The following is an 8773-nucleotide window of genomic DNA, read 5'->3' as shown; positions in this document are numbered from 1 at the left end:
CCAATCAGCCTGCTGCAGTTTGGATCCTATTCAACTCAGTACATAACACCCCTCCCCTCTAAGTTCCAGTAGTGCCTGGGAGGTTGCATCCATAGTCCTCAAGGTACGCTGGTCGCCTACGTGTGCGTTGCGGCCTGGGCTGTTCCCTGGTCAGGGGTTCTGGTTCTGGCTCGTGTTCCGAGGCTGCTGGTTGTGATGGGGCTGTTTGGTCTGGCGCAACCAGCTCGCTCTGTCGTGGCTCTGGTTCCGGTGCCCTTTCGGCCTCGCGGGTCCTCTCAGTATTTACTGATTCTGCCTCCCCTGCCAGCCCCTCCTGCTCTACGGGTCTCAATGCCCCACTGTTCCCTTGGGACTCCTCTGACCTGTCCTCCTCCTGGTTTTCTCCTGGGAATCGTCGCCGTAGCTGGTCGCAGTGGCGGCGCCAGCATTGCCCCCCCTCTGTTAGCACCTCGTATGACACGGGGCCAGTCACCCTGGTGACTGTGGCGGGTACCCATGCCGGGCCTGCCCCAAAATTCTTTGCATACACTGGATCCTGGGCCACAAAGGTCCGGGGGTTCCTGCCTTCACCCACCACTACCTCATCCTGAGCTCTGTCGGGGTGGAGGCGGTCCAGTCTGATTGCGAGGCGCCGGCCCATTAGTAGTTCCGCGGGGCTCCGGCCAGTCGTTGAGCTAGGGGTGCTGTGCTGTGCTAGAAGGAATGTGGCAAGGCGGTACTCCCAGTCCCCTTGCGTCATGCGGCGTAGGGTGTCCTTGGTGGTCCGCACCATGCGCTCTGCTTGGCCATTGGTGGCAGGGTGGAATGGTGCTGAGCGGATGTGGCGGATGGCATTCTGCGCTGTGAAGGTCTGGAATTCTTCTGACGTAAATGCGGTTCCATTGTCTGAGACGAGAGTGTCAGGGAGTCCATGGGTTGCAAACAGCCTGCGTAGTACCCGGATGGCTGCAGATGTAGAAGTGGATGGTACCAGTGCGACTTCCAGCCATTTGGTGTAGGAGTCCACCACTATGAAGAATGTTTTCCCCTGGAAGGGGCCCGCGAAGTCCATGTGCAGGCGTGACCATGGTGCTCGGGCGGACTCCCATGACTGGACTGGGGCCCTTGGGGGATCTGGGCGGGATTCTTGGCAGGCCTGGCAGTGTTTGACCCAGGTCTCTATCTCTCCGTCAATTCCTGGCCACCATACATAACTCCTGGCGAGGGCCTTCATTCTCACTACCCCTGGGTGTGTCTCGTGTAGGGCTATAAGGACCCTTTTGCGAAGGGGCTCAGGAACGACGACCCTGCTTCCCCATAACAGGCACCCCTTGTGGGCCGACAGTTCATGTTTACGGGTTCTGTAGCCAGCAAATTCTGGCCCGGGGCTGCTGCTGGGCCATCCCCTCCACACCCAGTCCAGGACCCGGGAGATGACCCTATCTTTCTTGGAATGGTGTGCAACTTCTTGTGCCTGAATAGGGCGGTCGGGAAGCAGCTCCAGGCTCATAACCTCTTGTGCGGGTGCTGGGTCGGGGCCTGTTTCTGGTAGTGGTAGCCTGCTGAGGGCGTCTGCGTGGCCCATCACCTTCCCAGGGCGGTGAATCAGTGCATACTGGTAGCCGGCAAGGAAAATTGACCACCTGAGAACGCGAGGAGACAGCACTTGGGGGGTCTGCTTTTCGGGGGCAAACAAACCAAGCAACGGCTTGTGATCAGTCACCACGGTAAAGGGCCGCCCGTACAAGAAATCATGGAATTTTTTTACTCCCTTCACGATTGCCAGACCTTCCTTGTCGATTTGCGAGTAGTTCCGCTCGGCTGCGGTGAGTGTCTGGGAAAAGTATGCCACTGGCACCTCTCTTCCATCTGGGAGTTGGTGTCCAAGGACAGCGCCGATGCCATAGGGTGAGGCATCGCATGCTAGCACCACTGGCAGCCTCTCATCGAAGTGTGCCAAGACAGAGTTTGAGACGAGCAAGTCCTTGACTGCCTGGAATGCGGCCTCCTGGCGCTGGCCCCACACCCAAGGGGCCCGCTTGTCCAGGAGTCTGTGTAGGGGCTCTGCTACTGCTGCCTTATGGGGAAGGAAGGCATGGTAAAAGTTCAATAGCCCCAAGAAGGCCTGAAGTTCAGTCTTGCCCTTGGGCGCTGGGGCATCACAAATGGCCCGTACCTTGTCCCCAGTCGGGTGGACCCCTTCTGCATCCACCATAAATCCCAGAAAGTCCACCTGCGGCACTCCTAGTAGACACTTTCCCCGCTTCACCTTGAGACCCGCCGTCTGGAAACGGTGCAGAACGGTGCGAAGGCGGTCCTCAAACTCCTCTGCTGTGGGCCCGGCAATCAACACATCATCGAAGAAGGGGGTGACGCCAGGAATCCCTTTAAGCAGCGAGTCCATTAGATTCTGGAATATGCCTGGTGCCACGCTGACACCGAATTGCAGCCGCTTTACCTTGAACGCTCCCCTGTGCGTCACAATTGTCTGTGCCTCTGCTGTGGCTTCATCTACTGGCAGCTGTTGATAGGCTTGGGCCAAGTCCAGCTTGCCAAAAAATTTTGACCCAGCCAGGGTGGCGAGGACATGGCTGACCACTGGCACTGGGTATGCGTGGGCCATGAGGGCCTTGTTTATGGTACATTTGTAGTCTGCGCAGATGCGGACCGAACCATTAGGCTTGACGGGTGTGACGATCGGGGTTTCCCAGGTGGCATTAGGCACAGGCTCCAGCACTCCTTGCTCCACGAGCCGGTCCAATTCCTCGTCTATACGGGGTTTCAGGGCGAACGGGACCCGGCGGGCCTTGAGCCTGATAGGTCGTACTGCGGGGTCCAGCTGTAGGGCAATAGGGGGGCCCGTATACTGTCCCAATTTCCCATCGAAAACCGCCGGAAACTCCTTGCATATGGCGTCCACATCCACTTGTAAGCTAGTGCGGTTCACCCCGGTGACGGCTAGCCCCAGTGGTCCAAACCATGCCAATCCCAGTAAGCTAACGTAGGAGCCCTTGACCACGAGCAAGTCCAGTTGCCGCGTCCGCCCTCGATATTGCACCCTGAAGGTCCCCACCCCCATTGTGGGGACCTTACGTTTCTGGAAGTCCCGGAGGGTGAATGGGGCTGGCCTGAGTTTGGGACCCCCACTAGGGCACAGTTTCCTTAAAGTCCGTGCCGAGATTATGGATAGGGTTGAACCTGTGTCCAGCTCCATGCGGCACGGGGCCCCCTCTATCTGTACCTCTACATAAATTTTCTCTATGTTGGGGTGGGGCAACTGGTATACCTGGTAGTCCGTGGTCTCCGTCGAGTTGCCTTGGTGCGTTGGGCCCCGGGACCTGGGGCTCTTGGGGCGGTCATCTGATGCCTGGCGTCGGATGGGCCGAGCCCGACACACCCGGGCGATGTGGCCTGATTTTCTGCACTGCCTGCACTCGGCATTGCGGAAACGGCAGGTCCTCCTCTCGTGATTCTCCCCGCAGCTTGCGCAGTTCCCTCCTTCTGGTCGAGGCAGCTGTGGTGTGTGCACGGCTTGAGTGCGCTGCTGTACTCTGTGCACCTCCTCCCTGTCTGATCCTGAATCGTCGATGAGGTCCTCGTGGTGGACCCTTGGTTGGGACGGCACACTCGGCCGTGCCTCTTGCATCGACCTCTCGGCGGCTTCTGTTGCCAGGGCCTCCTCCAGAGCGACCTGGAACGTTAGGTCCTTCTTGGCATAGAGGCGTCGTTGCAGCTTCTCGTCCCTCAGGCCACCGACAAGGCGGTCACGCAGCATGTTCTCCAACTCTGAGAAGTTGCAGAACCGAGTGGCTTGGCGGAGGGAGGTCACAAACCCCATTATGGTTTCCCCAGGGGCTTGCCGCTTTGCATAGAAGGCATTTCGACGAGCCACCACCGAGGGCTGTGGCGAGAAGTGCCCCTTCAGCCGTTCCATTACTGTTTTGTAAGGAACAGTAGCGACATCATCAGGCGCAAGGAGAGCCCGGGCGATTTCGAATGTCTCCTCTCCACAGACGCTGAAGAATATCGCCCTCTTCTTGGCATCATTGGTGACCCCTTTAGCTTCTAGAAGAAAGGTGAAACGGGTGGCGTATCCTTCCCAGTCTCCTGATGCTGGGTTGAACGGCGAGAAGCTGCTGTCCGTTGCCATCTTGAGTTCCTTGGGACCCGGAGCTGAAGCCTGGATACACGGTGCGAGGCAGCTGTGCGGCAGGTGGCGTTGCTGCGGTGCTGTGTGTGGCAATCAGCTCAGCGGGATCCCATCCTCGTCGCCAGTGAAAGATACTCGGAGTCCAGTGTGATTTTCATGCTCTTTATTCAGCTCATAGTAGTGAGGAATCCAGTTCCCCCAAAATGTTTGCTTTATATACACTATTTACACAATGGGCCCCACGTGATTGGCTAATTCCGGGATACTCCTGTATGCCAATCGGAATGCGGATTCACTTCCACCTGGAGCTGGATTGGGTGGCTCCTGCAGACCAATCAGACAGCTGCAATCTCAATCCTATTGTTCTGGGACCAGTCAGACTGCTGCAATCTCAATCCTATTGTTCTGGGACCAGTCAGACTGCTGCAATCTCAATCCTATTGTTCTGGGACCAGTCAGACTGCTGCAATCTCAATCCTATTGTTCTAGGACCAATCAGCCTGCTGCAGTTTGGATCCTATTCAACTCAGTACATAACAGTGCCCCATGATAATCTTGTAAAGAAGCTGGTAAAATGTGGGCTGGACAATGCTACCATTCAGTGGATTTGTAACTGTCTGACTGACCGAACCCAAAGGGTGCTCATTAACAGCTCCTCTTCATCCTGGAGAGAAGTGACTAGTGGGGTGCCACAGAGTTCTTTCTGTCTTGGGCCCAGTCTTATTCAACATCTTTATCAATGACTTGGATTATGGGCTTGAGGGCATCCTTCCAATTCTATGATTCTATGATCCTCTGGGCCTACCTGGCCCATTGCTCAGCAATGTGCAGACTCTCCTTGAGTGGGGTGTCAGAAAGGGTTGAGAACCAGTAGGACTGGAACTATCCTGCTGCTGGGTAGCAAAGGCAACCTCTGATTCCTTTCTGTCTGAATCAGTGCTCACCCTGTGACTCTCAGCCTCTAGCCCTGTCCTGGAAGGGCCTCCTTCTCCTGACACCCCCCCCATCACTCAATCCCCCCACTTCTAGCACCTCCCAGCTCCTTTCTTCCCCAGACTGCTCCTCAGTGTTCTGCCGCCACGATCTGGGGTCAAAGTCTTCTTCTTCCTTGGTCAGTCACTGCCCACCAGTCTCCTTCATTCAGCCAGTCCCTGACAGGCTGCCTTGAGGAAAGGATAATCTCCAGCATTATTCTACTTCCAACAGTGGTAGGTAAGAAAAGTCAACAGGCAAGTTGATCCCAAAGTGGTCACCCATTGGACCAGCGTCAAGGATCAGGCAATTGTTGAGAGCTCCCTCACCCAGTGGAAAATATTTAGAATTAATTTTTAGCAAGAAGCCAGAAGTGTATTTGCTAGGAATAAAATACCTAAAGATAAGACAGCAGTCCTATTATATGCAACATTGGTGGCTAGAATTTTACTAGCCAAATATTGGAGAGAGAAACACATCCCAACTAGAGAAGAATGATCACCCAACCCAGAAAACGACCAATGTAAACAGCCAATTGTCTTGTGTCAGAGGTGGGAAAACCTTTTGGCCCCAAAGAACAGGTCCTTATCAGGCTCAGCCTTGTGGGCCAAATTTGTGGGCAGGATTACCCAACTGTCAATCACATGCCATTATGAGACAACCATTCTCTTTGCTAAGATAATGGCACTGGCCAGGTCTGTTAAGCATCCTATTTGAGTAACTAAAGGGTTGGCCATGTTCCCAAGGGAACAACTAGCTAATGGTGCTCCCCAAAGGAGGTGGTAGTTTTCCCATCTCGTCACCTTCCTGGAGACCACACCCTCTTGTAGGGAGGAGAACAGGAGAAAAATTAGCTTTTGTTTAGTCAAGGAGAAAGCTGGAAAAAAGAGACAGAGAAGCTTGACTTTGGTCTGTGCTGAGACTAAAGCTATAGCTTTGGAGATCCCCTCGGAAACCTAATGGGGAATCAAGATGTCTTGGGGTGCTGATGCTAAATATTCCTAGGCTTAGACCACCTGATTTGGAAACTCTAGTATAAATTTGGACCATATCTTGGTCCAGGATTATCAAATTTCAATTTTCCAGTGCTGAAGTCAGTACTGGAAACAAAAGGGCATAATTTTATTACTGGCTATCATCATAAACTACCAGGCTATTTCATATCAGGATGTGGTAAATGGATACAGAGCTCCATAATTTAAATACTTTCAGTTAAGGCACACACACACACACATGCATGCATCTCTGCAAAAAGTCTCAATCGGAATAATTAATCCCTTCACCTTCTTCAAAGAATCTCATAAGCAATGTTTATATTTGTAACATTCAATTAGAACACAATAATATCTTATTTTTAAAGGGTGTGGGACAACCAGTACTCGCTACCTTGTTTTGTTTTATTTTATAAATCACCTTAGAATCCCTCCCAAGGCTCTGGAGCCACAGAGCCAGTCAACTTCACCCCAGATTCCAAAGTAGTTTGAGTCCCTCCAAGATAGGGGTCTTTGACTCGTGCCTTGTCCAAGGATGATGCAAAGCCATGGTAGATCTACCAGATTAATTTATTGCAACTTGAAGTAGGCTATGACTGAACTCCCCCTTCATGGATCACTGCCTTGTCGTGGCGAAGGGGCTTGAATTACTCAGGGAAGCTATGGACAGGTCAAGATGGACAGGTCATAGCGGAGAGTTTGGACCAAACGTGATCCACCTGGAGAAGGAACTGGCAAGCCGCTCCAGTATCCCTGCCAAGAAAACTCCATGGACAAAGACAACAGGCATATAAAAGATATGACGCTGGAAGATGAGCCCCTCAGGTCGGAAGGCGTCCAACATGCTACTGGGGAAGAGCGGAGGACAAGTACAAGTAGATCCAGAGCTGATGAAGCGGCTGAGCCAAAGCCGAAAGGACGCTCAGTTGTGGATATGCCTGGAAGCGAAAGGAAAGTCCAATGCTGTAAAGAAAAGTATTGCATAGGAACCTGGAATGTAAGAACCATGAACCTTGGTAAGCTGGATGTGGTAAAAAATGAGATGGCAAGAATAAACATTGAAATCCTAGGCATCAGTGAACTAAAATGGACAGGAATGGGCGAATTCAGTTCGGATGACTATCATATCTACTACTGTGGGCAGGAATCCCGTAAAAGAAATGGAGTGGCCCTCATAGTCAACAAAAGAGTGGCGAAAGCTGTACTGGGATGCAATTTCAAAAATGATAGAATGATCTCGATACGAATCCAAGGCAGTCCTTTTAACATCACAGTAATCCAAGTTTATGCACCAACTACCAGTGCTGAAGAAACTGAAATTGACAAATTCTATGAAGACTTACAACACCTTATAGAAATGACACCAAAGAAGGATGTTCTTCTCATTATAGGGGATTGGAATGCTAAAGTAGGGAGTCAAGAGATAAAAGGAACAACTGGCAAGTTTGGCCTTGGAGATCAAAATGAAGCAGGGCAAAGGCTAATAGAGTTCTGTCAAGAGAACAAGCTGGTCATCACAAACACTCTTTTCCAACAACACAAGAGACGACTCTACACATGGACATCACCAGATGGGCAACATCGAAATCAGATTGATTATATTCTCTGCAGCCAAAGATGGAGAAGCTCTATACACTCAGCAAAAACAAGACCTGGAGCTGACTGTGGCTCAGATCATCAGCTTCTTATAGCAAAATTCCAGCTTAAACTGAAGAAAGTAGGAAAAACCACTGGGCCAGTAAGATTCAATCTAAATCAAATTCCTTATGAATACACAGTTGAAGTGAAGAACAGGTTCAAGGATTTAGATTTGGTGGATAGAGTACCTGAAGAACTGTGGATGGAGGCTCGTAACATTATACAGGAGACAGCAATGAAAACCATCCCAATGAAAAAGAAATGCAAGAAAGCAAAGTGGCTGTCCAATGAGGCCTTACAAATAGCGGGGGAGAGAAGACAAGCAAAATGCGAAGGAGATCGTGAAAGATACAGGAAATTGAATGCAGATTTCCAAAGAATAGCAAGGAGAGACAAGAGGGCCTTTCTAAACGAGCAATGCAAAGAAATAGAGGAAAATAACAGAATGGGAAAAACCAGAGATTTATTCAAGAAAATTGGAGATATGAAAGGAACATTTCGTACAAAGATTACCACAATAAAGGACAAAAGTGGAAAGGACCTAACAGAAGCAGAAGACATCAAGAAGAGGTGGCAAGAATACACAGAGGAATTATACCAGAAAGACATGGAGGTCTCATACACCCCAGGTAATGTGGTTGCTGACCTTGAGCCAGACATCCTGGAGAGTGAAGTCAAATGGGCCTTAGAAAGCCTCGCTAACAACAAGGCCAGTGGAAGTGATGATATTCCAGCTGAACTATTTAAAATTTTAAAAGAGGATGCTGTTAAGGTGCTGCACTCAATATGCCAGCAAGTTTGGAAAACTCAGCAGTGGCCAGAGGATTGGAGAAGATCAGTCTACATCCCAATCCCAAAGAAGGGCAGTGCCAAAGAATGCTCCAACTACCGCACAATTGCGCTCATTTCACACGCTAGCAAGGTTATGCTTAAAATTCTACAAGGCAGGCTTAAGCAGTATGTGGACCGAGAACTCCCAGAAGTGCAAGCTGGATTTCGAAGGGGCAGAGGAACCAGAGACCAAATTGCAAACATGCGCTGG

Source organism: Lacerta agilis, chromosome 9 (genome assembly GCF_009819535.1).
Source record: "Lacerta agilis isolate rLacAgi1 chromosome 9, rLacAgi1.pri, whole genome shotgun sequence".
Lineage (NCBI taxonomy): Eukaryota > Metazoa > Chordata > Lepidosauria > Squamata > Lacertidae > Lacerta > Lacerta agilis.
Note: the sequence above shows the minus strand (reverse complement) of the source record.